The sequence below is a fragment of the Pleurodeles waltl genome, chromosome 1_2 (assembly GCF_031143425.1).
Source record: "Pleurodeles waltl isolate 20211129_DDA chromosome 1_2, aPleWal1.hap1.20221129, whole genome shotgun sequence".
NCBI lineage: Eukaryota > Metazoa > Chordata > Amphibia > Caudata > Salamandridae > Pleurodeles > Pleurodeles waltl.
Window position 1 is genome coordinate 1,339,820,585 of NC_090437.1, and position 27,488 is coordinate 1,339,848,072.

The 27,488-nt window shown below is 49.0% G+C and overlaps 1 long non-coding RNA gene across 1 annotated transcript in view; it reads right to left on the reverse strand.

The window, feature by feature from the left end:
* LOC138296328 (uncharacterized) overlaps nt 1–26,848 on the reverse strand; it is a 62,399-nt gene extending 35,551 nt beyond the window's left edge. The window contains exon 1 of the long non-coding RNA XR_011203806.1: nt 26,688–26,848. This is a non-coding gene — a long non-coding RNA (uncharacterized lncRNA). The remainder of the gene's footprint in view (nt 1–26,687) is intronic.
* Between the last annotated feature and the right edge of the window lie 640 nt (nt 26,849–27,488).

Genomic DNA, 27,488 nt, shown 5'->3' on the forward strand with positions numbered 1-27,488 from the left:
GATGATCACCTGGTCCACCTTTGGAAAGTTTTGGAGGCTCTGCAAAAGGCAGGCCTCACTATCAAGGCTTCAAAGTGCCAGATAGGGCAGGGTAAGGTGGTTTATCTGGGACACCTTGTTGGTGGGGAACAGATTGCACCACTTCAGGGGAAAATCCAAACTATTATTGATTGGGTTCCCCCTACCACTCAGACTCAGGTGAGAGCCTTCCTAGGCCTCACTGGGTATTACAGGAGGTTCATTAAGAACTATGGCTCCATTGCAGCCCCTCTTAATGACCTCACATCCAAGAAAATGCCTAAAAAGGTATTATGGACAGCAAGCTGTCAGAAAGCTTTTGAGGAGCTGAAGCAGGCCATGTGCTCTGCACCTGCCCTGAAAAGCCCTTGTTACTCTAAAAAATTCTATGTCCAAACTGATGCATCTGAATTAGGAGTAGGGGCAGTCCTATCACAACTTAATTCTGAGGGCCAGGATCAACCTGTTGCTTTTATTAGTAGGAGGTTGACCCCTAGAGAAAAGCGTTGGTCTGCCATTGAGAGGGAGGCCTTTGCTGTGGTCTGGGCTCTGAAGAAGTAGAGGCCATACCTGTTTGGCACTCACTTCATTGTTCAGACAGACCACAAACCTCTACTTTGGCTAAAACAAATGAAAGGTGAAAATCCAAAATTGTTGAGGTGGTCCATATCCCTACAGGGAATGGACTATACAGTGGAACATAGACCTGGGAGTAGCCACTCCAATGCAGATGGACTCTCCAGATATTTCCACTTAGACAATGAAGACTCATCAGGTAATGGCTAGTCTTATTGTCCTTCGTTTGGGGGGGGGGTTGTGTAGGAAAGTACCATCTTGCCTGGCATGTTACCCCCATTTTTCACTGTATATATGTTGTTTTAGTTGTATGTGTCACTGGGACCCTGGTAACCCAGGGCCCCAGTGCTCATAAGTGTGCCTGAATGTGTTACCTGTGTAGTGACTAACTGTCTCACTGAGGCTCTGCTAATCAGAACCTCAGTGGTTATGCTCTCTCAATTCTTTCCAAATTGTCACTGACAGGCTAGTGACCATTTTTACCAATTTACATTGGCTTACTGGAACACCCTTATAATTCCCTAGTATATGGTACTGAGGTACCCAGGGTATTGGGGTTCCAGGAGATCCCTATGGGCTGCAGCATTTCTTTTGCCACCCATAGGGAGCTCTGACAATTCTTACACAGGCCTGCCACTGCAGCCTGAGTGAAATAACGTCCACGTTATTTCACAGCCATTTTACACTGCACTTAAGTAACTTATAAGTCACCTATATGTCTAACCTTTACCTGGTAAAGGTTAGGTGCAGAGTTACTTAGTGTGAGGGCACCCTGGCACTAGCCAAGGTGCCCCCACATTGTTCAGAGCCAATTCACTGAACTTTGTGAGTGCGGGGACACCATTACACGCGTGCACTACATATAGGTCACTACCTATATGTAGCTTCACCATGGTAACTCCGAATATGGCCATGTAACATGTCTATGATCATGGAATTGCCCCCTCTATGCCATCCTGGCATTGTTGGTACAATTCCATGATCCCAGTGGTCTGTAGCACAGACCCTGGTACTGCCAGACTGCCCTTCCTGGGGTTTCACTGCAGCTGCTGCTGCTGCCAACCCCTCAGACAGGCAGCTGCCCTCCTGGGGTCCAGCCAGGCCTGGCCCAGGATGGCAGAACAAAGAACTTCCTCTGAGAGAGGGTGTGACACCCTCTCCCTTTGGAAAATGGTGTGAAGGCAGGGGAGGAGTAGCCTCCCCCAGCCTCTGGAAATGCTTTGTTGGGCACAGATGTGCCCAATTCTGCATAAGCCAGTCTACACCGGTTCAGGGACCCCTTAGCCCCTGCTCTGGCGCGAAACTGGACAAAGGAAAGGGGAGTGACCACTCCCCTGACCTGCACCTCCCCTGGGAGGTGTCCAGAGCTCCTCCAGTGTGCTCCAGACCTCTGCCATCCTGGAAACAGAGGTGCTGCTGGCACACTGGACTGCTCTGAGTGGCCAGTGCCACCAGGTGACGTCAGAGACTCCTGCTGATAGGCTCCTTCAGGTGTTAGTAGCCTTTCCTCTCTCCTAGGTAGCCAAACCCTCTTTTCTGGCTATTTAGGGTCTCTGTCTCTGGGGAAACTTTAGATAACGAATGCATGAGCTCAGCCGAGTTCCTCTGCATCTCTCTCTTCACCTTCTGATAAGGAATCGACCGCTGACCGCGCTGGAAGCCTGCAAACCTGCAACATAGTAGCAAAGACGACTACTGCAACTCTGTAACGCTGATCCTGCCGCCTTCTCGACTGTTTTCCTGCTTGTGCATGCTGTGGGGGTAGCCTGCCTCCTCTCTGCACCAGAAGCTCCGAAGAAATCTCCTGTGGGTCGACGGAATCTTCCCCCTGCAACCGCAGGCACCAAAAAGCTGCATTACCGGTCCCTTGGGTCTCCTCTCAGAACGACGAGCGAGGTCCCTCGAATCCAGCGACTCTGTCCAAGTGACCCCCACAGTCCAGTGACTCTTCAGTCCAAGTTTGGTGGAGGTAAGTCCTTGCCTCACCTCGCTGGGCTGCATTGCTGGGAACCGCGACTTTGCAGCTACTCCGGCCCCTGTGCACTTCCGGCGGAAATCCTTCGTGTACAGCCAAGCCTGGGTCCACGGCACTCTAACCTGCATTGCACGACTTTCTAAGTTGGTCTCCGGCGACGTGGGACTCCTTTGTGCAACTTCGGCGAGCACTGTTTCACGCATCCTCGTAGTGCCTGTTTCTGGCACTTCTTCGGGTGCTACCTGCTTCAGTTAGGGCTCTTTGTCTTGCTCGACGTCCCCTCTCTCTGCAGGTCCAATTTGCGACCTCCTGGTCCCTCCTGGGCCCCAGCAGCGTCCAAAAACGCCAAACGCACGATTTGCGTGTAGCAAGGCTTGTTGGCGTCCTTCCGGCGGGAAAACACTTCTGCACGACTCTCCAAGGCGAGAGGGATCCGTCCACCAAAGGGGAAGTCTCTAGCCCTTTTCGTTCCTGCAGAAACCTCAGCTTCTTCTGTCCAGTCGAAGCTTCTTTGCACCCGCAGCTGGCATTTCCTGGGCATCTGCCCAGCTCCGACTTGCTTGTGACTTTTGGACTTGGTCCCCTTGTTCCACAGGTACCCTAGATTGGAAATCCACAGTTGTTGCATTGCTGGTTTGTGTCTTTCCTGCATTATTCCTCTAACACGACTACTTTGTCCTTAGGGGAACTTTAGTGCACTTTGCACTCACTTTTCAGGGTCTTGGGGAGGGTTATTTTTCTAACTCTCACTATTTTCTAGTAGTCCCAGCGACCCTCTACAAGGTCACATAGGTTTGGGGTCCATCCGTGGTTCGCATTCCACTTCTGGAGTATATGGTTTGTGTTGCCCCTATCCCTATGTTTCCCCATTGCATCCTATTGTAACTATACATTGTTTGCACTGTTTTCTAAGACTATACTGCATATTTTTGCTATTGTGTATATATATCTTGTGTATATTTCCTATCCTCTCACTGAGGGTACACTCTAAGATACTTTGGCATATTGTCATAAAAATAAAGTACCTTTATTTTTAGTATAACTGTGTATTGTGTTTTCTTATGATATTGTGCATATGACACTAAGTGGTACTGTAGTAGCTTCACACGTCTCCTAGTTCAGCCTAAGCTGCTCTGCTAAGCTACCATTATCTATCAGCCTAAGCTGCTAGACACCCTATACACTAATAAGGGATAACTGGGCCTGGTGCAAGGTGCAAGTACCCCTTGGTACTCACTACAAGCCAGTCCAGCCTCCTACAGGGACCACTTCCTCAAAGCCTTCGGGTGCATGGCCTGGCACTCAAAGCACAACTTCGGGTTGTGGTTGCACTACAAACACAAACGGACCTGATGCCGATCTGTCCCCGACATCATATGGTGACAGGCCTCACAAGGCTTGAACCCGTTCTTCGGGGACATCATGATGCGCTAAGGGTCAACACAAAAACCCGACAAAAGGGTCCAATACACGTAAAAAATTAACAGGGTATCTCTTCTCCAGATCAGCGTGTGGCACACAAAAGAACAGACGTCACTACGCCGAGGCGGCGCTTGTATATGACCCAGACGTCATCCCAGCGGCCAGTAAGCCAATGACAGCTGTGGAGACGACTGAAGCCACCTGAAGGCGCACAAGGGTACTGTTGGAAGAAAAAATCTCCAAATGCAGCTTGACGCCCGGGGGAAATTCTAAGGTAATGAATCTAATGTAAGGAATATGCAACTAGAAGTCTATCAGATATGCAGTTTTACTGATAAAACCACATAGCGCATACATTTTTTTTTCTTTTCAGAAATTAGGTTTGTGCAAAAAAGTTTAAAAGACAATATTTAGTATTTGAACATTGTAGGAAGTATTTCTCAATTTGAAATAGTATATACAGAGTCAACGTCCTACATATATGTACTCCCTTAAACATACACTGCAACCTGCCCCTGGGGCTACCAAGGGCCTACCTTCGGGGTGCCTGACATGTAGTAAAAGGGAAGGTTTAGCCCTGTCAAGTGGGTAAGCTTGCCAAGTCGAATTGGCAGTTTAAAACTGCACACACTGACACTGACACTGTAGTGGCAGGTCTGAGCCATGGTTACAGGGCTACTAATGTCCTGAAGGCCCACTAGTAGCATTTGATTTACAGGCCCTGGGCAACTCTAGTGCACGTTACTAGGGACTTACCAGTAAATCAAATATGGCACTCATGGATAAACCAATCAATGGTACAAGCTCTATAGGGAGCACTTGCACTTTAGCACTGATTAGCAGTGGTGAAGTGCACAGACAAACCATCAAAAATGGACCAGAAAAATATTGTAGGAAGGCAGCAAAACGTTTGGGGATAACCCTGCAAAAAGGGCCATTTCAACCATCACCCCTGCAGGAGCTGTAACATCTGGTGGTGAGCCTCAAAGGCTGAAGCCTCTTGTTACAGTGCCATGGGGCACTCCAGCTAGTGGAGTTGTCAGCACACGGACAAAGCCCCACTTTCGGCAGCAAGTCCAGCAGGAAAATTATGGAAAGCAGGGAGGAGTGACCCCCCCACTCCCCCTGCCATCCAAAGCTAGGGCCACCCCAAGGGTGTCCAGAGCTGAGGTGACACCCCCCTCCCCCTTCCTGCAGAATCATCCATCTTAGTTTGGAGAACAGGAACCAATGGGGTTAGGTTTGCGTCCCCCTCCCCAAAGGGAGTGGACACAAGAAGGGGGTGTAGCCACCCTCAGGGACAGTAGCCATTGGCTACTGCCCTCTGACCCCTGTAACCCCCCCCCTAAATCCAGAATTTAAGGGCTTCCCTGAACCCAGCTCATGAGGTTCCGGCTGACCTGACAAGAAAGAAGAAGGACTGCTGAGCTGAACTCCCAGCAGAGAAGACGACAACTGACTTGGCCCTAGCCCTAACAGCCCATCTCCTGCCTCAAAAAACCTGCACAAAAACAGTGAGGCATCCAGCGGGACCAGCCACCTCGACCAAGTTATAGAAGGCTGTCCTGCACCCAAAATGACCAAGAACTGCAGTGGACAGTGGCCCTGTCCAAGAAGAAAACACCAAGGGACTACGGCACCCCTCCAGACACGCGAGTCCTGACCACCCTGCACCAGACACCCTACGGCTGGTGACCACGTGGCCCAACCAGCTAAAGAATCATAAGGTGATTGTGAGCAAGTGCCCACCCTGGGTTGACCTTTCGACCCCTCCACAACGATGCCTGCAGAGGAAAGACCAAGGACCCCCACACCTGAACCGAAAGCCCTGGATGAATATACCCGCGCTGTGAGAGATTGGCACCTTATTGCAGTACTCCCCCACATTTTTGCCTGGTTTCTGAATGCAACTTGGACTGGAGTGCACTGGGATCCTGCTAACTAGGTTCCCGGTACCAGTGTTCTTTCCCTAAAACATTGTAAAAGTGATTGGATACATCTTTAGCTACCACTACAAGTCCCTAGTAAAAGGTACTTAGGTACCCAGGGCATGCGGTACTTTGGATAAGCCCCTGGTGGCAACGGCACTAATTGTGCCAACCTCAAGGGACATGCATCAAGATGCGCACAGCACTGCCATAGCAGACTGAGGGGGTCATTCCGAAGGGCCGCGAATGACGGAAGCACCGCCAACAGGCTGGCGTTGCTTCCTTGCCCATTCTGACCGCGGCCGTAAAGCCGTGGTCAGAAAGCGGGGGCCGGCGGTTTCCTGCCGGTTTTCCCCCGGCTGGGCGAATCCGCCATGGGGATTCTGACCCACTTACCGCCAGCCTGTTTCTGGCGGTTGTCACCGCCAAGAAGAGGCTGGCGGTAACGGGTGTCTAGGGGCCCCTGGGGGCCCCTGCACTGCCCATGCCACTGGCATGGGCAGTGCAGGGGTCCCCTAACAGGGCCCCAGCCTGCTTTTCACTGTCTGCCCAGCAGACAGTGAAAAGCACGACAGGTGCAACTGCACCCGTCGCACACCTGCAACACCGCCGGCTCCATTCGGAGCCGGCTTCAGTGTTGCAGGCCGCCTTCCCGCTGGGCCGGCGGGCGCTAACAATGTTAGCGCCCGCCGGCCCAGCAGGAAGGTCGGAATGGCTGCAGCGGTCTTTTGACCGCAGAGCGTCCAAATGGCGGTTCCCGCCAGGCGGGCGGCAACCGCCGCCCGCCGGGGTCAGAATGACCCCCTGAGTCTCCTGCTGTGAACCTAAAATACAAACTCGACTTGGCACACTACCTGTATGCCCTGTCCACCGTACACTGCATTAACTATGGGTAAGACACCCCTATAGCAGGCCTTACAGCCCTAAGGTAGGATACTCCATACTATATGTGAGGGCACAGCTGAATGAGCAGTATGTTCCCACCGTGTCCCTGGCTAACCTGGGATATAGTGAGTGAATAGAGCAGCCATTTTAATGTATGTGCTGGACACTGGCCAACACGAGTTTCCCAGCTACATAATGGCTACTCTGAACCCGGGGTTGTTTGGTATCAAACCACTCCGAATGATAAATTCAAACTGGTACCAGTACTGGATTTATAATAAAATGTACCCAGAGATCACCTTAGAGGTGTCCCCTGCAAAAGCCAACTATCCTGGCATATTTTCTGACTGGTTTCATCCAGCCTGCCACATCCACACAGTCCATATACAAACCTTGGTGGAGAGCCCTGTCTCCCTGGTTTGTAAACCAATGCCCTTCCTTGGTGGAGGAGCTAACACCCACTCCCCCAGGAATGTGCAACACCCCGATAGTGAGCTTCAAAGGGCTACAGCCCCTGAAACTCGACCCTCCAGGCCTGCGGCTAGCAGCAGAGGGGTTACCACTTTGCAAACCCCCACTTTTGGAGTGAACAAAGGTGGGAAACAACACAAAGATTAGGAGTGGCGGCCTAACCTAGCATGCACCACCTCTAAGGTGTTGTCTGCGAAGTGGACCTTCAAATTCTGTTCCCTCCATCTTGAAATGGAGGAAACTAGCCAATCAAGTTTAGGGAAGTGACCCTTCCCAAAGGAAGTGGACACTAAAGTTGGTGGAGCCACCCATAGGTAAGTGTCCCATTGGACACTACCAGGTTTCCCCTAAAACACCCACTAAATTCTGTATTTATTGGACTACCCTAGACCAAGAAATCAGATTTCAAAAGACAAAAGACCTGCACCAAAGAAGATCCAAAGCAAGAGAACTACGGACCTGTTGCACAAGAAAAGGCGCCAAACCCTGCCTGCTGCACCCAGGACCCACAAATCGCTGCTGCGGAGGAGCTGGACACTGGACCGAGCCCAAGAAACCCAGGGGATATCCAGGATTAAAGAATCACCCCAGATATCCCTTTTGAGTGGAGACACCACTCAAAAACCAAGCAAGATCCAATAAGCCAGTGAAGGTCGCTTCACTGGCTGGCCGTTATGTCCACAACCTTAAGTTGCAGCGCGACCCCACGACACACTAACTACCGTCCCGGATGTGACCTACAAGTGTGCCAAGATTGGTGCCACTTGCCCTCCAGTGGCCAAGTTAGGTGGTCTAATTTTTGCTCCTGGAAACCAAAGTGTGGTCGCCTGGACCCACTGCATAGTGTGCCTAGTTTTGCACACTGCATAGAAGGCCAGCCTCCTACAGATGCCTAAAAGACCACTGCACCCGCAGCCCCCCGGGGAACCCGACCTCTGGCACAGGTACATTCCTCCCTGTCTAGCTTAGGGTTTGCTCCAGGGGACCCCCTGGTCCTCACATGCAGCATCTGAGTGACCCCGGGGTCTCCTCACAGAGATCCATTGGAAACGCAATGCCTTGTTTGCATCCTGCACCCAGCTGCCATAGTGCCACTGAGGGTGTGTGTTTGATGCCTCCTTGTGGCCCCAACAGTGCCCCTCTAACCCTCCCCCTCCTACCCTCAGGTCTGCCCACCAAAGAACAGGTACTTATCTTCTGGCATATCTGATTCAGAGTGCCCCCTGTCTCCGGAGGAGCCCACTTTAAAATGGCTCAAATGTGACCTCTGCACCGGACCGGCCCAGTGTTGCTGGGAGCTTGGGGTTCACTTGAACCCCCAGCTGTGGACTTCCTAAGTCCCAGAGACTGAAACTGTAAGTCAAGTACTTACCTCTAAAACTGTGCTTTAGTTTCTTCCCCCACGATGTGTCCTGAAAATTGCAGTGTCAACATTTAAAATATCTTTATTGGCATTTATTCAAAACCTGTATTCTATATGAATTCCATTCAAAGTATTATTATTGATATGTATATGTGAAATATTTATCTATTGATGTAATTACATGCAAAGAGAATCTTCTGGTTGTAGAAATAAATTAACAAAATATATTTTTCTATATAAAAACCTAATGGTCTGTAGTTCAGCCATTAAGTGTGTGCTTCTTCTATTGTTTCTGTGTGTAGAACAAATGCATGTGTAGTATCTACTTTAGCCTCTGTGGAACACCTGGACTCTGTGCATACTATGGCCCTCATTCTGACCCTGGCGGTCGGTGATAAAGCGGCGGCCAAGCCGCCAACAGGCCGGCGGTCTAAAATATGCAATTCTGACCCTGGCGGGAACCGCCAACACAGCCCGCCAACTTAACACTCCGACCGCCACAGCGGTACAAACAAACAGCGCGGCGGTTCCCGCCAACAGCCCGGCGGCAGACAAAGTACCGCCCACCCTATTACGACCCACCAATCTGCCACCTTTTCCGGGGCGGGAGCACCGCCGATAAGAACACGGCGGAAACAGACTACAAACGGGAAAACGCTCACCTCTACGCACTCCACGCGAGATTCCGGCAGTATGGAGCCAGAGTTACACGTCATCCCCGCACTCCTATTCCTCCTCATATACCAGGAGCACGCCCGGCGGCGCGGAAGACATCGGTGAGTACTGCACCTACGACACAGGGGAGGGAAAAGATTACCGGCACACACCCACCCACCCACACCCACTACAACACACACATCAATGCATTCCCACAGATCACTGTCACAACCCACAAACCACCCCCCTCCGAAATAATGCAAAGACCAAAAGAAGAGATCATAAACGGGCAGATATATTGAAATATGTACGCCATTAATCCCAAAAAATAAATAAACTATGTACAAAATATATACAGCTACTAAATGTAGTCCAACCACTGTCCGTGGATCACAGGGGTCCTGTGCAAAGGGGCAAGGCCCAGTCCCACGACAAGAACTCCACGGAGAGAACACTGCAGGGGCATCAGAAAGAAAATAGGACAGGCACCTCAGGGGGAATGGAAGGGGGGGCACCTCAGCCACTTGAGTACACGACGCCAGATCCACGAGGGGACTCTATGACCACTGGGCCATCCTGGGGAGAGCAAAGCCACAGTCCATACAGTCCATACAGTGGGTGGCCTGCCCACTGGGCCATCCTGGGGAGAGCAAAGCCACAGTCCATACAGTCCATAACAGACCCCACTGCCACTGGAGGAGGCAAGTTGGCCAGAGGACATCCTGCAGCCCTGCCCGAGATAGATCCTGCCCTGCCACGTCTGCCAAAGGGCCAGCGGTTCTTGCCCTGAAGGGCCCAGTTCAGCGGTTCTTGAGACGGCGGGGCCCAGTTCAGCGGTTCTTGAGACGGCGGGGCCCAGTTCAGCGGTTCTTGCCTTGAAGGGCCCAGTTCAGCGGTTCTTGCCTTGAAGGGCCCAGTTCAGCGGTTCTTGAGACGGCGGGGCCCAGTTCAGCGGTTCTTGCCTTGAAGGGCCCAGTTCAGCGGTTCTTGCCTTGAAGGGCCCAGTTCAGCGGTTCTTGAGACGGCGGGGCCCAGTTCAGCGGTTCTTGCCTTGAAGGGCCCAGTTCAGCGGTTCTTGCCTTGAAGGGCCCAGTTCAGCGGTTCTTGAGACGGCGGACGGTCTATGGCCAACTGCTAAATGCCTGGTGGTGCCCTCCTGGGCAGCGGGGATGGTGCTCCTTCACTGCCCACCTGGGCTGTGGGTGGTGGGGCCCTCCTGGCCAGCTGGGCTGGGTCCTCCCTGGGCAGCACCCAGGGCCCCAGTGCTCATAAGTGTGCCTGAATGTGTTACCTGTGTAGTGACTAACTGTCTCACTGAGGCTCTGCTAATCAGAACCTCAGTGGTTATGCTCTCTCATTTCTTTACAAATTGTCACTAACAGGCTAGTGACCATTTTTACCAATTTACATTGGCTTACTGGAACACCCTTATAATTCCCTAGTATATGGTACTGAGGTACCCAGGGTATTGGGGTTCCAGGAGATCCCTATGGGCTGCAGCATTTCTTTGCCACCCATAAGGAGCTCTGACAATTCTTACACAGGCCTGCCACTGCAGCCTGAGTGAAATAACGTCCACGTTATTTCACAGCCATTTTACACTGCACTTAAGTAACTTATAAGTCACCTATATGTCTAACCTTTACCTGGTAAAGGTTAGGTGCAAAGTTACTTAGTGTGAGGGCACCCTGGCACTAGCCAAGGTGCCCCCACATTGTTCAGAGCCAATTCCCTGAACTTTGTGAGTGCGGGGACACCATTACACGCGTGCACTACATATAGGTCAATACCTATATGTAGCTTCACAATGGTAACTCCGAATATGGCCATGTAACATGTCTATGATCATGGAATTGCCCCCTCTATGCCATCCTGGCATAGTTGGAACAATCCCATGATCCCAGTGGTCTGTAGCACAGACCCTGGTACTGCCAAACTGCCCTTCCTGGGGTTTCACTGCAGCTGCTGCTGCTGCCAACCCCTCAGACAGGCAGCTGCCCTCCTGGGGTCCAGCCAGGCCTGGCCCAGGATGGCAGAACAAAGAACTTCCTCTGAGAGAGGGTGTGACACCCTCTCCCTTTGGAAAATGGTGTGAAGGCAGGGGAGGAGTAGCCTCCCCCAGCCTCTGGAAATGCTTTCTTGGGCACAGATGTGCCCAATTCTGCATAAGCCAGTCTACACCGGTTCAGGGGACCCCTTAGCCCTGCTCTGGCGCGAAACTGGACAAAGGAAAGGGGAGTGACCACTCCCCTGACCTGCACCTCCCCTGGGAGGTGTCCAGAGCTCCTCCAGTGTGCTCCAGACCTCTGCCATCTTGGAAACAGAGGTGCTGCTGGCACACTGGACTGCTCTGAGTGGCCAGTGCCACCAGGTGACGTCAGAGACTCCTTGTGATAGGCTCCTTCAGGTGTTGCTAGCCTATCCTCTCTCCTAGGTAGCCAAACCCTCTTTTCTGGCTATTTAGGATCTCTGTCTCTGGGGAAACTTCAGATAACGAATGCAAGAGCTCATCCGAGTTCCTCTGCATCTCTCTCTTCACCTTCTGATAAGGAATCGACTGCTGACCGCGCTGGAAGCCTGCAAACCTGCAACATAGTAGCAAAGACGACTACTGCAACTCTGTAACGCTGATCCTGCCGCCTTCTCGACTGTTTTCCTGCTTGTGCATGCTGTGGGGGTAGTCTGCCTCCTCTCTGCACCAGAAGCTCCGAAGAAATCTCCCGTGGGTCGACGGAATCTTCCCCCTGCAACCACAGGCACCAAAAAGCTGCATTACCGGTCCCTTGGGTCTCCTCTCAGCACGACGAGCGAGGTCCCTCGAATCCAGCAACTCTGTCCAAGTGACCCCCACAGTCCAGTGACTCTTCAGTCCAAGTTTGGTGGAGGTAAGTCCTTGCCTCACCTCGCTGGGCTGCATTGCTGGGAACCGCGACTTTGCAGCTACTCCGGCCCCTGTGCACTTCCGGCGGAAATCCTTCATGCACAGCCAAGCCTGGGTCCACGGCACTCTAACCTGCATTGCACGACTTTCTAAGTTGGTCTCCGGCGACGTGGGACTCCTTTGTGCAACTTCGGTGAGCACCGTTTCACGCATCCTCGTAGTGCCTGTTTCTGGCACTTCTCTGGGTGCTATCTGCTTCAGTGAGGGCTCTTTGTCTTGCTCGACGTCCCCTCTCTCTTCAGGTCCAATTTGCGACCTCCTGGTCCCTCCTGGGCCCCAGCAGCGTCCAAAAACGCCAAACGCACGATTTGCAACTAGCAAGGCTTGTTGGCGTCCTTTCAGCGGGAAAACACTTCTGCACGACTCTCCAAGGCGAGAGAGATTCGTCCACCAAAGGGGAAGTCTCTAGCCCTTTTCGTTCCTGCAGAAACCTCAGCTTCTTCTGTCCAGTAGAAGCTTCTTTGCACCCGCAGCTGGCATTTCCTGGGCATCTGCCCATCTCCGACTTGCTTGTGACTTTTGGACTTGGTCCCCTTGTTCCACAGGTACCCTAGATTGGAAATCCACAGTTGTTGCATTGCTGGTTCGTGTCTTTCCTGCATTATTCCTCTAACACGACTTCTTTGTCCTTAGGGGAACTTTAGTGCACTTTGCACTCACTTTTCAGGGTCTTGGGGAGGGTTATTTTTCTAACTCTCACTATTTTCTAATAGTCCCAGCGACCCTCTACAAGGTCACATAGGTTTGGGGTCCATTCGTGGTTCGCATTCCACTTTTGGAGTATATGGTTTGTGTTGCCCCTATCCCTATGTTTCCCCATTGCATCCTATTGTAACTATACATTGTTTGCACTGTTTTCTAAGACTATACTGCATATTTTTGCTATTGTGTATATATATCTTGTGTATATTTCCTATCCTCTCACTGAGGGTACACTCTAAGATACTTTGGCATATTGTCATAAAAATAAAGTACCTTTATTTTTAGTATAACTGTGTATTGTGTTTTCTTATGATATTGTGCATATGACACTAAGTGGTACTGTAGTAGCTTCACACGTCTCCTAGTTCAGCCTAAGCTGCTCTGCTAAGCTACCATTATCTATCAGCCTAAGCTGCTAGACACCCTATACACTAATAAGGGATAACTGGGCCTGGTGCAAGGTGCAAGTACCCCTTGGTACTCACTACAAGCCAGTCCAGCCTCCTACATTGGTTGTGCAGTGGTGGGATAAGTGCTTTGAGACTACTTACCACTCTTGTCATTGTACTTTTCATAAGAGAAAAATATACAAAACAAGGTCAGTGTATATACACATAGCCAAAAAGTTTTGCATTTCCTCTTTTCACTCTTTTCTAAGTGCTGAAAAGTACCTCTAACTTTCTAAAAAGTTCTAAAAAGTTTAAAAAGTTTTTTTTTCTCTGTCTTTCTAAAAGCTCTGACAAACTTTTTATCTTTTACTATCACTTTAACTCTCTCTAAAAATGTCTGGCACAGGCCAAAATGTTGATCTGTCCAAACTTGCATATGACAACCTTAGCTGGAAAAGAGCAAGGAGTCTCTGTATAGAGAGAGGTTTGAGTGTAGGGAAGAATCCTTCCTTGGAACTGTTACTTAACATGCTTAGAGAACAGGATAAGGCCATAGGTGCCTCATCTGTTGAAAAAGTACCTAATAGTTCTCAATCTGATTCAGGGACTCCCCCAGGAAAAGATTCAGGAAAGAAACTTCCTAGCCTGCCCATTACTAGACAGTCTAGCATAGTTGGTAATGATGATGAGCCACACCATACAAATAGTGTTGTCTCACATCATAGCAAAAGCATTTATTCTCACCATACTGGTAGTAATGTTTCTGTTAACCAAGGTGTTAGGGTGGCTTCTGTAAGGGACAGGTCTCCTTCTGTTCATTCCCATCATACCTCTGTATCTAGGAATGTCCCTCCCACCAACCCTGATGACAGAATGTTAGAGAGGGAACTCAATAAGTTGAGGGTGGAACAAACCAGACTGAAGCTTAAAAAGCAACAGCTGGATTTGGATAGACAGTCTTTTGAACTAGAGAAGGAAAGACAGAAGTTGGGTTTAGAAACCCATGGTGGCAGCAGCAGTATTCCCCATAGTCATCCTGCAAAAGAGCATGATTCCAGGAATCTGCACAAGATAGTTCCCCCTTATAAGGAGGGGGATGACATTAACAAGTGGTTTGCTGCACTTGAGAGGGCCTGTGTTGTACAGGATGTCCCTCAAAGGCAGTGGGCTGCTATCCTATGGCTATCATTTAGTGGAAAAGGTAGGGATAGGCTCCTTACTGTGAAAGAAAATGATGCTAATAATTTCCAAGTTCTTAAGAATGCACTCCTGGATGGTTATGGCTTAACCACTGAACAGTACAGGATAAAGTTCAGAGAGACCAAAAAGGAGTCTTCACAAGACTGGGTTGATTTCATTGACCATTCAGTGAAGGCCTTGGAGGGGTGGTTACATGGCAGTAAAGTTACTGATTATGACAGCCTGTATAACTTAATCCTGAGAGAGCATATTCTTAATAATTGTGTGTCTGATTTGTTGCACCAGTACTTGGTGGACTCTGATCTGACCTCTCCCCAAGAATTGGGAAAGAAGGCAGACAAATGGGTCAGAACAAGAGTGAACAGAAAAGTTCATACAGGGGGTGACAAAGATGGCAACAAAAAGAAGGATGGTAAGTCTTCAGACAAGGGTGGGGACAAATCTAAAAATGAGTCTTCATCAGGCCCACAAAAACACTCTGGTGGGGGTGGTGGGCCCAAATCCTCCTTTAATCAGAACAAGGAAAAGAAACCATGGTGTTATTTATGTAAAATAAAAGGCCATTGGACAACAGATCCCAGTTGTCCAAAGAAAGGCACCACTGCTCCTACCACTACAACCCCTACTGCTACACCTAGTGTCCCTACTAATAGCAGTGGTGGTGGGAGCAAACCTACTAATAGCCAATCCAAGGGAGTAGCTGGGCTCACTTTTGGTAATTTAGTTGGGGTTGGCCTTGTTAGGGAGGCCACAGAGGCTGTGTTAGTCTCTGAGGGGGCTATTGATTTAGCCACCTTAGTTGCTTGTCCCCTTAATATGGATAAGTACAAGCAACTACCCCTAATAAATGGTGTTGAGGTTCAGGCCTACAGGGACACTGGTGCCAGTGTGACTATGGTCATAGAGAAACTGGTCCACCCTGAACAACACCTACTTGGTCACCAGTACCAAGTAACCGATGCTCACAACAACACACTTAGCCACCCCATGGCTGTTGTAAATCTCAACTGGGGGGGGGTTACTGGTCCAAAGAAAGTTGTGGTAGCCACAGATTTACCTGTAGACTGTCTACTAGGGAATGATTTGGAGACATCAGCTTGGTCAGATGTGGAGTTGGAGGCCCATGCAGCAATGCTGGGCATCCCAGGGCATATTTTTGCTTTGACAAGGGCTCAGGCCAAAAAGCAAAAAGGACAGGGAAGCTTGGATCCTGGAACAATGGACCAAGTGCTCCCTAAAGCTAGGGGTAGTAAAAGCAAACCACTTCCTACTATCCCTCCCTCTACAGTGGATTCTACTTCTGAGGAAGAAGAATTCCCTCCCTGTGCAGAACCTACACCAGAGGAGCTGGAAGCAGACACTGCTGAGCTTTTGGGTGAAGGGGGGCCTGCCAGAGAGGAGCTGAGTGTGGCACAGCAAACCTGTCCCACATTAGAGGGTCTCAGACAGCAAGCTGTCAAAGAGGCTAATGGGGATGTCAGTGACTCTCACAGAGTTTACTGGGAGGACAACCTCTTGTACACTGAGCATAGGGATCCTAAACCTGGAGCTGCCAGGAGATTAGTGATTCCTCAGGAGTACAGAAAGTTCCTCCTAACACTGGCACATGACATTCCCTTAGCTGGGCACCTAGGACAAATGAAAACTTGGGACAGGCTTGTTCCCCTGTTTCATTGGCCTAGGATGTCTGAGGACACAAAGGAATTTTGTAAGTCCTGTGAAACATGTCAAGCCAGTGGCAAGACAGGTGGCACCCCAAAGGCACCCCTTATTCCACTGCCTGTGGTTGGGGTTCCCTTTGAAAGGGTAGGGGTTGACATAGTTGGCCCCCTTGACCCTCCTACTGCTTCAGGCAATAGGTTTATCTTGGTGGTAGTGGACCATGCCACAAGATATCCTGAAGCTATTCCTTTAAGGACCACTACAGCTCCTGCAGTGGCAAAGGCCCTCCTGGGAATATTTTCCAGGGTGGGCTTCCCAAAGGAAGTAGTATCAGACAGGGGAAGCAATTTCATGTCTGCATACTTAAAGGCCATGTGGAAGGAGTGTGGTGTAACGTACAAGTTCACAACACCCTATCATCCACAAACAAATGGACTGGTGGAGAGATTTAATAAAACTCTCAAAGGCATGATTATGGGTCTCCCTGAAAAACTCCGCAGGAGATGGGATATCCTTCTACCATGCCTCCTTTTTGCCTACAGGGAGGTACCCCAGAAAGGAGTGGGCTTCAGCCCCTTTGAACTTCGTTTTGGACACCCTGTTAGGGGTCCACTCACACTTGTAAAGGAGGGTTGGGAACAACCTTTAAAAGCTCCTAAGCAGGATATTGTGGATTATGTACTTGGCCTCAGATCAAGGATGGCTGAGTACATGAAAAAGGCCAGTAAAAACCTTCAGGCCAGCCAAGAGCTCCAGAAGCAATGGCATGATCAGAAGGCTGTTTTGGTTCAGTACCAACCAGGGCAGAAAGTGTGGGTCTTGGAGCCTGTGGCCCCAAGAGCACTCCAAGATAAATGGAGTGGTCCCCACACAATTGTTGAAAAGAAGGGAGAAGTCACCTATTTAGTTGACTTAGGCACTGCCAGGAGTCCCCTTAGGGTGCTCCATGTCAACCGCCTGAAACCCTACTATGACAGGGCTGATCTCACCCTGCTCATGGCAACTGATGAGGGATAGGAAGAAGACAGTGATCCTCTACCTGATCTCTTCTCTTCCACAGATCAAGATGCTCTTGTGGAAGGTGTAGTTTTGGCTGATTGTCTTACTGCTGAGCAGAAAGACAATTGCATAAATCTCCTAGATCAATTCTCTGAACTCTTCTCTACTGTGCCAGGTACCAATTCTTGGTGTGAGCACACTATAGATACTGGAGACAGTTTACCTGTCAAAAGTAAGATCTATAGGCAGCCTGACCATGTCAAGGACTGCATAAAGCAAGAGGTCCAGAAAATGTTAGAACTAGGAGTGGTTGAGCACTCTGACAGTCCATGGGCTTCTCCTGTGGTACTGGTACCAAAACCCCATTCCAAAGATGGAAAGAAGGAAATGCGGTTTTGTGTAGACTATAGAGGTCTCAACTTGGTAACCAAAACTGATGCTCACCCTATACCCAGGGCAGATGAGCTCATAGATACACTGGCATCTGCCAAGTATCTAAGCACTTTTGATTTGACTGCAGGGTATTGGCAGATCAAATTGTCAGAAGATGCTAAACCTAAGACTGCATTTTCTACCATTGGAGGACATTACCAGTTTACTGTAATGCCTTTTGGTTTGAAAAATGCACCTGCCACTTTTCAGAGGTTGGTGAACACAGTCCTGCAAGGGCTGGAAGCTTTCAGTGCAGCATATTTGGACGATATAGCTGTCTTTAGCTCCAGCTGGGATGATCACCTGGTCCACCTATGGAAAGTTTTGGAGGCCCTGCAAAAGGCAGGCCTCACTATCAAGGCTTCAAAGTGCCAGATAGGGCAGGGTAAGGTGGTTTATCTGGGACACCTTGTTGGTGGGGAACAGATTGCACCACTTCAGGGGAAAATCCAAACAATTATTGATTGGGTTCCCCCTACCACTCAGACTCAGGTGAGAGCCTTCCTAGGCCTCACTGGGTATTACAGGAGGTTCATTAAGAACTATGGCTCCATTGCAGCCCCTCTTAATGACCTCACATCCAAGAAAATGCCTAAAAAGGTATTATGGACAGCAAACTGTCAGAATGCTTTTGAGGAGCTTAAGCAGGCCATGTGCTCTGCACCTGTCCTGAAAAGCCCTTGTTACTCTAAAAAATTCTATGTCCAAACTGATGCATCTGAATTAGGAGTAGGGGCAGTCCTATCACAACTTAATTCTGAGGGCCAGGATCAACCTGTTGCTTTTATTAGTAGAAGGTTGACCCCTAGAGAAAAGCGTTGGTCTGCCATTGAGAGGGAGGCCTTTGCTGTGGTCTGGGCTCTGAAGAAGTTGAGGCCATACCTGTTTGGCACTCACTTCATTGTTCAGACAGACCACAAACCTCTACTTTGGCTAAAACAAATGAAAGGTGAAAATCCTAAATTGTTGAGGTGGTCCATATCCCTACAGGGAATGGACTATACAGTGGAACATAGACCTGGGAGTAGCCACTCCAATGCAGATGGACTCTCCAGATATTTCCACTTAGACAATGAAGACTCATCAGGTCATGGCTAGTCTTATTGTCCTTCGTTTGGGGTGGGGTTGTGTAGGAAAGTACCATCTTGCCTGGCATGTTACCCCCATTTTTCACTGTATATATGTTGTTTTAGTTGTATGTGTCACTGGGACCCTGGTAACCCAGGGCCCCAGTGCTCATAAGTGTGCCTGAATGTGTTACCTGTGTAGTGACTAACTGTCTCACTGAGGCTCTGCTAATCAGAACCTCAGTGGTTAGGCTCTCTCATTTCTTTCCAAATTGTCACTAACAGGCTAGTGACCATTTTTACCAATTTACATTGGCTTACTGGAACACCCTTATAATTCCCTAGTATATGGTACTGAGGTACCCAGGGTATTGGGGTTCCAGGAGATCCCTATGGGCTGCAGCATTTCTTTTGCCACCCATAAGGAGCTCTGACAATTCTTACACAGGCCTGCCACTGCAGCCTGAGTGAAATAACGTCCACGTTATTTCACAGCCGTTTTACACTGCACTTAAGTAACTTATAAGTCACCTATATGTCTAACCTTTACCTGGTAAAGGTTAGGTGCAAAGTTACTTAGTGTGAGGGCACCCTGGCACTAGCCAAGGTGCCCCCACATTGTTCAGAGCCAATTCCCTGAACTTTGTGAGTGCGGGGACACCATTACACGCGTGCACTACATATAGGTCAATACCTATATGTAGCTTCACAATGGTAACTCCGAATATGGCCATGTAACATGTCTATGATCATGGAATTGCCCCCTCTATGCCATCCTGGCATAGTTGGAACAATCCCATGATCCCAGTGGTCTGTAGCACAGTCCCTGGTACTGCCAAACTGCCCTTCCTGGGGTTTCACTGCAGCTGCTGCTGCTGCCAACCCCTCAGACAGGCAGCTGCCCTCCTGGGGTCCAGCCAGGCCTGGCCCAGGATGGCAGAACAAAGAACTTCCTCTGAGAGAGGGTGTGACACCCTCTCCCTTTGGAAAATGGTGTGAAGGCAGGGGAGGAGTAGCCTCCCCCAGCCTCTGGAAATGCTTTGTTGGGCACAGAGGTGCCCAATTCTGCATTAGCCAGTCTACACCGGTTCAGGGGACCCCTTAGCCCTGCTCTGGCGCGAAACTGGACAAAGGAAAGGGGAGTGACCACTCCCCTGACCTGCACCTCCCCTGGGAGGTGTCCAGAGCTCCTCCAGTGTGCTCCAGACCTCTGCCATCTTGGAAACAGAGGTGCTGCTGGCACACTGGACTGCTCTGAGTGGCCAGTGCCACCAGGTGACGTCAGAGACTCCTTGTGATAGGCTCCTTCAGGTGTTGCTAGCCTATCCTCTCTCCTAGGTAGCCAAACCCTCTTTTCTGGCTATTTAGGGTCTCTGTCTCTGGGGAAACTTCAGATAACGAATGCAAGAGCTCATCCGAGTTCCTCTGCATCTCTCTCTTCACCTTCTGATAAGGAATCGACTGCTGACCGCGCTGGAAGCCTGCAAACCTGCAACATAGTAGCAAAGACGACTACTGCAACTCTATAACGCTGATCCTGCCGCCTTCTCGACTGTTTTCCTGCTTGTGCATGCTGTGGGGGTAGTCTGCCTCCTCTCTGCACCAGAAGCTCCGAAGAAATCTCCCGTGGGTCGACGGAATCTTCCCCCTGCAACCGCAGGCACCAAAAAGCTGCATTACCGGTCCCTTGGGTCTCCTCTCAGCACGACGAGCGAGGTCCCTCGAATCCAGCAACTCTGTCCAAGTGACCCCCACAGTCCAGTGACTCTTCAGTCCAAGTTTGGTGGAGGTAAGTCCTTGCCGCACCTCGCTGGGCTGCATTGCTGGGAACCGCGACTTTGCAGCTACTCCGGCCCCTGTGCACTTCCGGCGGAAATCCTTTGTGCACAGCCAAGCTTGGGTCCACGGCACTCTAACCTGCATTGCACGACTTTCTAAGTTGGTCTCCGGCGACGTGGGACTCCTTTGTGCAACTTCGGCAAGCACCGTTTCACACATCCTCGTAGTGCCTGTTTCTGGCACTTCTCCGGGTGCTACCTGCTTCAGTGAGGGCTCTTTGTCTGGCTCGACGTCCCCTCTCTCTTCAGGTCCAATTTGCGACCTCCTGGTCCCTCCTGGGCCCCAGCAGCGTCCAAAAACGCCAAACGCATGATTTGCAACTAGCAAGGCTTCTTGGCGTCCTTTCAGCGGGACAACACTTCTGCACAACTCTCCTAGGCGAGAGGGATCCGTCCACCAAAGGGGAAGTCTCTAGCCCTTTTCGTTCCTGCAGAAACTTCAGCTTCTTCTGTCCAGTAGAAGCTTCTTTGCACCCGCAGCTGGCATTTCCTGGGCATCTGCCCATCTCCGACTTCCTTGTGACTTTTGGACTTGGTCCCCTTGTTCCACAGGTACCCTAGATTGGAAATCCACAGTTGTTGCATTGCTGGTTCGTGTCTTTCCTGCATTATTCCTCTAACACGACTTCTTTGTCCTTAGGGGAACTTTAGTGCACTTTGCACTCACTTTTCAGGGTCTTGGGGAGGGTTATTTTTCTAACTCTCACTATTTTCTAATAGTCCCAGCGACCCTCTACAAGGTCACATAGGTTTGGGGTCCATTCGTGGTTCGCATTCCACTTTTGGAGTATATGGTTTGTGTTGCCCCTATCCCTATGTTTCCCCATTGCATCCTATTGTAACTATACATTGTTTGCACTGTTTTCTAAGACTATACTGCATATTTTTGCTATTGTGTATATATATCTTGTGTATATTTCCTATCCTCTCACTGAGGGTACACTCTAAGATACTTTGGCATATTGTCATAAAAATAAAGTACCTTTATTTTTAGTATAACTGTGTATTGTGTTTTCTTATGATATTGTGCATATGACACTAAGTGGTACTGTAGTAGCTTCACACGTCTCCTAGTTCAGCCTAAGCTGCTCTGCTAAGCTACCATTATCTATCAGCCTAAGCTGCTAGACACCCTATACACTAATAAGGGATAACTGGGCCTGGTGCAAGGTGCAAGTACCCCTTGGTACTCACTACAAGCCAGTCCAGCCTCCTACAGGCGGTACATTGTCTTCTGGCTGGCTGTTGGCGGTTACCGCCGTGGTGCTTGTTGCTACTGCCGTGGCTGTCTGTGTGAGCGGTTTCCGCCGTGGTCATAATTCCATTTTAGTTACTGCAGTATTACCGTCGCTTTATCACCGACCGCAAGGGTTGTAATGAGGGCCTATATGTCCTACCTTAACCATACACTGCACCCTGCCCTTGGAGCTACCTAGGGCCTACCTTAGGGATGTCTTACATGCAGGAAAAGGGAAGGTTTAGGCCTGGCAAGTGGGTACACTTGCCAAGTCGAATTTACCGTTAAAACTGCACACACTGACACTGCGGTGGCAGGTCTGAGACATGATTACAGAGCTACTTATGTGGGTGGAACAACCAGTGCTGAAAGCCCACTAGTAGCATTTGATTTACAGGTCCTGGGCACTTCTAGTGCACTTTACTAGGGACTTACTAGTAAATCAAATATGCCAATAATAGATAAACCATTCAACCATACAATTTACACAGAGAGCATATGCACTTTAGCACTGGTTAGCAGTGATCAGAGTTCAAAAGCCAACAAAAACAGGTCAGAAAAAATAGGAGGCAGGAGGCAAAAAGATTGGGGATGACCCTGCAAAAGCAAAAAAGTCCAACACTAGTCAATATAACAAAGCATAACTTTCAAGAAACCATTGTAATTGTCTTTCTTTTAACTTCAACATCTGCTCTATTATTTTAATATATTCCTGATACTCTCACATCACTCCCAATTCCTCCGATAAAAATGGAGTGTAGGGAGCGGGGCAGGCGTCCAACCACAGATTGCTGTCTTTTTTAGGGAAGTGTGATTCTTAATGACCCACAAACTACAGAGACTTGGCATGAGGGAAGAGTAAACCAGTGACCTACAGACCTCTGACACTTGGCATTAGGGAAGAGTAACTCAGTGACCCATATATTACAGAGACTTTGCATGGGTGAAGAGTGGCTCAGTCACTTACAGACTCCATACACTTGGCATGGGGAAAGAGTGACTTACTTACCTACAGACCCCAGACACTTGGCATGGGCAAAGAGTGACTCAGTGACCTACAGACTCCATACACTTGGAATCAGAAAAGAGTGACTCAGTGATTCACAAACTACAGAGACTTGGCATGGGGGAGAGTGGCTCAGTCACTGACAGACTTCATAGACTTGGCATGAGGGAAGAGTAACTCAGTAATTCACAAACTACAGCCACTTGGCATGAGGAAGAGTAAATTGGTGACCTACGATCTCAAGACACTTGGCATGCAGGAAAAGTCACTCAGTTACCTACAAACTCCAGACACTGAGCCCCAGACTCAGGTACAGGCATGGTGTCTGGGCATACACACAAACATGCAGACACATACACACCCACACATATACACCCACGCAAACACACAGACACGTATGCACACACACAGACAGACACACAAACACACAAAGCTGGATTTCTTTCTACATGCATTTGTGACACTTCTATGTTGATGATGTGTCTATGTGTGACTTTTAATTGCATTATCTATGCACTTTGTTGTGAGTAGTACTATGATGATATCACCAATCCTGTTTTTTGTTAGTAGCTCTGAGCAAAGTTTAAATTACGCCAGCATAATTCACATAATTTCAGGAATGTCGCAGAATGCTGAAATTGCACAATAGTGCATACTAGCATCACTGTTTGATGCAAAATTGTAGCACAAGGCCACAGGAATTACATGAGCAACTGGAACATGAGCAACTTTTGTTCACGGCAATTGTGTTTTTGCACTATTTTTATCATCAAATGCTTCCTTGCGTCAAGTGAGCATGCAATTTGTGCTATAATATAGTGCTCATTTTTGGGTTTGCATTTCAGGTAACTGCATGTAATTGCACATAATTTTTCCTGAAATTTTGTGTAATTACATGACAGCAAATTATGTGAATTTTTCACCCTCTTACTCATGAGGCAGACTCAAACAGTCAATCAATCAGTGCTTGTCTAGAGCAACTACTCACCCGTTAGGGCCTCAAGGCGCTGACTCAAGCATCTCCAATGGCTGTGGGGATGAGCACAGTTACCGCATTCACGCAGTTTCCTCTGGGGTCAGAACAGTCACATGATGGCAGGTGACAGACCGATCACACTCAGGGTCCCATTGGCTGATGAACCCCACTCTGGGCCCACTTGGTGCTACACTCTTTCCAATCAACAGAGGGAGAACTGGGCCGGCAGCATGAGGTCCCACCAGCCAGGAAGAACATCACATAGGTGGAGAGGCAGCTCCACCTATGAAGAGTCCCCTCAGTTCCAAAGCTTCACTGCTTGCCTACAATCATATCTTGAGGGGGTAGGAGGCTAACAACAGTGACAACGTACATCAGGCTTACATCGGGACTGGAGCATGAAAGCTGGGTAAGTATCCTTTTAGCAGTGCTGTCTCGTAGGGATTCGCAGTGTGCTCCATCTTTAGATCAAAGCCCATCAGACAGCAGAGCTGTCTGGTTCCAAAGACATGTTGGGGATCTGCTGAATGCTTACCTAGAAATGCATTCCACCCATAGCTTACCATTGGCTTTGCATTTTGTCACTCACCTTTGCTTGCTTTCTATTTGCTGGCTTTATTTCTTTTCAGCTGTCAGCTTGCATTAGTCCCTCCCATGGAGCATATCCTCTTTACCACCTCTGAGTGGCTCCTGCTATTCTTCCACAACTGCTCGCTCTTTGGGATTCTTTTTTTTTTTTAATGCAGCAGTACACGGGAGTGCCTTTTTTTCCTGCTGTCTCTGTTTGCATGCTTTTCATACACCCCCGCCACCACTCCCAGAATTCCTCTGTCTCCTTTTTGTGCGTTTCCCTATTTGTATCTTTAGGTAACCTAAAATGAGGTACTGTTTCTAAGAGGGTTAAGTCGACTTAATTCTTTCAAGCTGTGCAGTATTATTGTCTTCTGTAAGGCCCTTTGTGGATTTTGCGGTCACTTTTACCAGAAGTTGTTTCTTTCTTGCCTTGGTTCTTGAGACACATTTCAGGCTCTTTATGCATGAAATTGTATGTCTTGCTGAGCTGTCTGTCGACCCGTGACTGATATTTTAGAGGTCACTTTTCAGGAGGCTTGCTTCTAAAGCACCACATTGTTTCAATAGTTGCCAGAGCTCGCCTTCCACTGGGACACCAGGAGCTGCCATTTTGTTCTTCCACAGTGGCAGCTGGTGGCATTTGAAAGTGGTGAGGTTTAAAAGTTTGGGATGAGTGCCCTGTGGTGAGCGAGCGTAGCAAGCAAGTCTGACCGTCATAAGGGAGGTTCGGGGGGATTCTCCCCCCAGGAAAACTTTGAAAAGAGAGGGGGCAAACAGTGCATTTTCAAGCAAATTTGAGAAAGCAAGGTTAATAAAATAAATGTTTCAGTTCTGAAATTGTGAGACTGAACTAACATTGCTGAGGCCTGTGGAAGGGGTAGTGATCTCCAGAGTGTCTCAATCATGCCCTTTATGCTCATTTTACGCTAGACACGTGCACCCTTTTCTCTCCACATCTCGTCCGCATGCATGTCTTATGATTTTCAGCAGTCTTCTTTCACTGACTCCTGGATGCACCTCCTTGCATCTCCTTCACTTCAGAGCCCCAACACACAACGCACCGACTCACCAGCAAACTCCTGTATTTTCTTTACTTTTGCCTTCTCAACATTTTGGCAAAACCTTCACACAGAGTTGCACAGAATCACTATTTTAACTGGAAAAAGTGACCACTCCTCTGTTTGTTCAGCAGAGGGGCCAAGGTTTGAATGACCAAGTATTCTGAAGCTCTCAGTGGTACTCCATCATAAAAGCCTGAAGGCGACTCAATTCAAAGTACGCGCTGTACAAGGGAAAAGAGATTGCGTGGCGAGCTGAGGTCTTCAACTGACAATTTCTGGCCACATAAAAACACCATGTTTTTTTTAATCGGCTAAACACAACCTTGCTATATATATGTGCTGACATGCATATCCGTATATTCTGATAAAGTGAACACCAATCAACAATCAATTTTGAGGGAAAGAGCAGTGATCACTGTTCCTCATAGATAAGTTGATTGGTTTGAATTATACAGACAGAACTCCTGTTTAATCACAAGAGGTCTTCAAGAGGCATGCCTTGTGGAATTTGGTGAATAAGTATACTTTGAGAAACTTGGGTGGTGCCTCGAGTTAGATCCCAGTCTGTGGCAGAAGAAACACGTCTTAAAGATGATCGCGCCAACCAGCCTGCACGTGGCTCCCCTCCTGCAACTTTTTTCATTTGACACACTTGGTGTAAATAATTTAATCTTTTCCTTTCTGCCAAGTTTGGGCCTCAGCTGCAGGAGAGCTGAGCTGATATAATTGTCGGGGAAAACCCAATCAATAAAGAAAGATCAGGGCAGCAGACAGGTGCCCACTGGGATAGAAATGAATCAATGAAAGAAGGATAATCTATTTAATAGAAAAACACACCTCATAAAGGCTGTCTCTGCACACAAAATAAGATCGGCTGCTACAAAATGTGCAAAAATGTTTAAGATAAAAAAGCACTTCCAAAATATAGATTTCAGTAATACCCAACTGTATGCAGCGCATTTCTTTATAACTGTTCTTTAAAAGCACACACTTCACAGCTCAGCTGGTAACAACTCCCTTGCATCATTATTCAAAAAGAATAAATCTGTCATTAGGAGCATTCAAGGTATTTCAAATGTTAAAGCCAATTTAGCTTCCAAGCACCATTAGATTTGTAGATGGACCAGTTGTGCAGGTTCACATTTCTTTCAAGGAAGCAGACACACTGGCAGGAAGGCTTGTTTAGCTGTCTTCCCCTCCCTCAATTTCACCAGTGGCAGCCCGCTTCGCTCAAAAGGAGCTTGGCCGGTGAGGCGTGCGGGGATGCACCTAAAAGTTTATAAAATTAAGTAAAAAAACAAACACTTACCTTTTTGGCACTGTCCCGCGCCACGCCCCTCTTCCCTGCTGGCCGCAGTCTCCCAGCCAGCCCTGCGGCCAATCCTGACGCTGCTCAAAGCAGCATCAGGATTGGCTGGGAGCGCCCAGCCAGGGCACTCCCATGCAGACTGGGAGCCTGTGCAGGCTCTCTCCAGCCCGGCAACACAGTGAGCACGTCACCCCTGTCACTGTTTGTTATCATTTCCTTGTAAATGTCTTGCAGCTGTCGCTGCTGGCGGTGGGGGGGGGGACCGACGCTCCTCCGCCTTCATGGAGGAGCCGCCCCTGGTTCTCCAACTCATGCTTCTTAGCTCCTGTCTGCAGGGAAACGCCGGAGCTGCTGCTACAAATGAATGATGGTTCCCACATGGTCCAACTCATGGCCACTGCACATCCTGCGGAGATCTCTGTGATGTTCTTTGAGTATCTCGGGCACAGCCAGCAAAGTCATTCACTGGGTTACTGGACATCCTGCGGAGATCTCTGTGATGTTCTTTGAGTATCTCAGGTACAGGCAGTGAAGTCACTCGGTGGGTTACTGGACATCCTGCGGAGATCTCTGTGATGATCTTTGAGTATCTCAGGCACAGGCAGTGAAGTCACTTTCTGTATTACTGCACATCCTGTGGAGATCTCTGTGGTGTGATGTCCTTTGAGTACCTCAGGCACAGCAAGTGAAGTCACTCACTGGGTTACTGCACATCCTGCAGAGATCTCTGCAATGTCTTTAGAGTTATCTCAGGCACACGCAGTGAAGTCACTTACTGTATTACTGCACATCCTGTGGAGA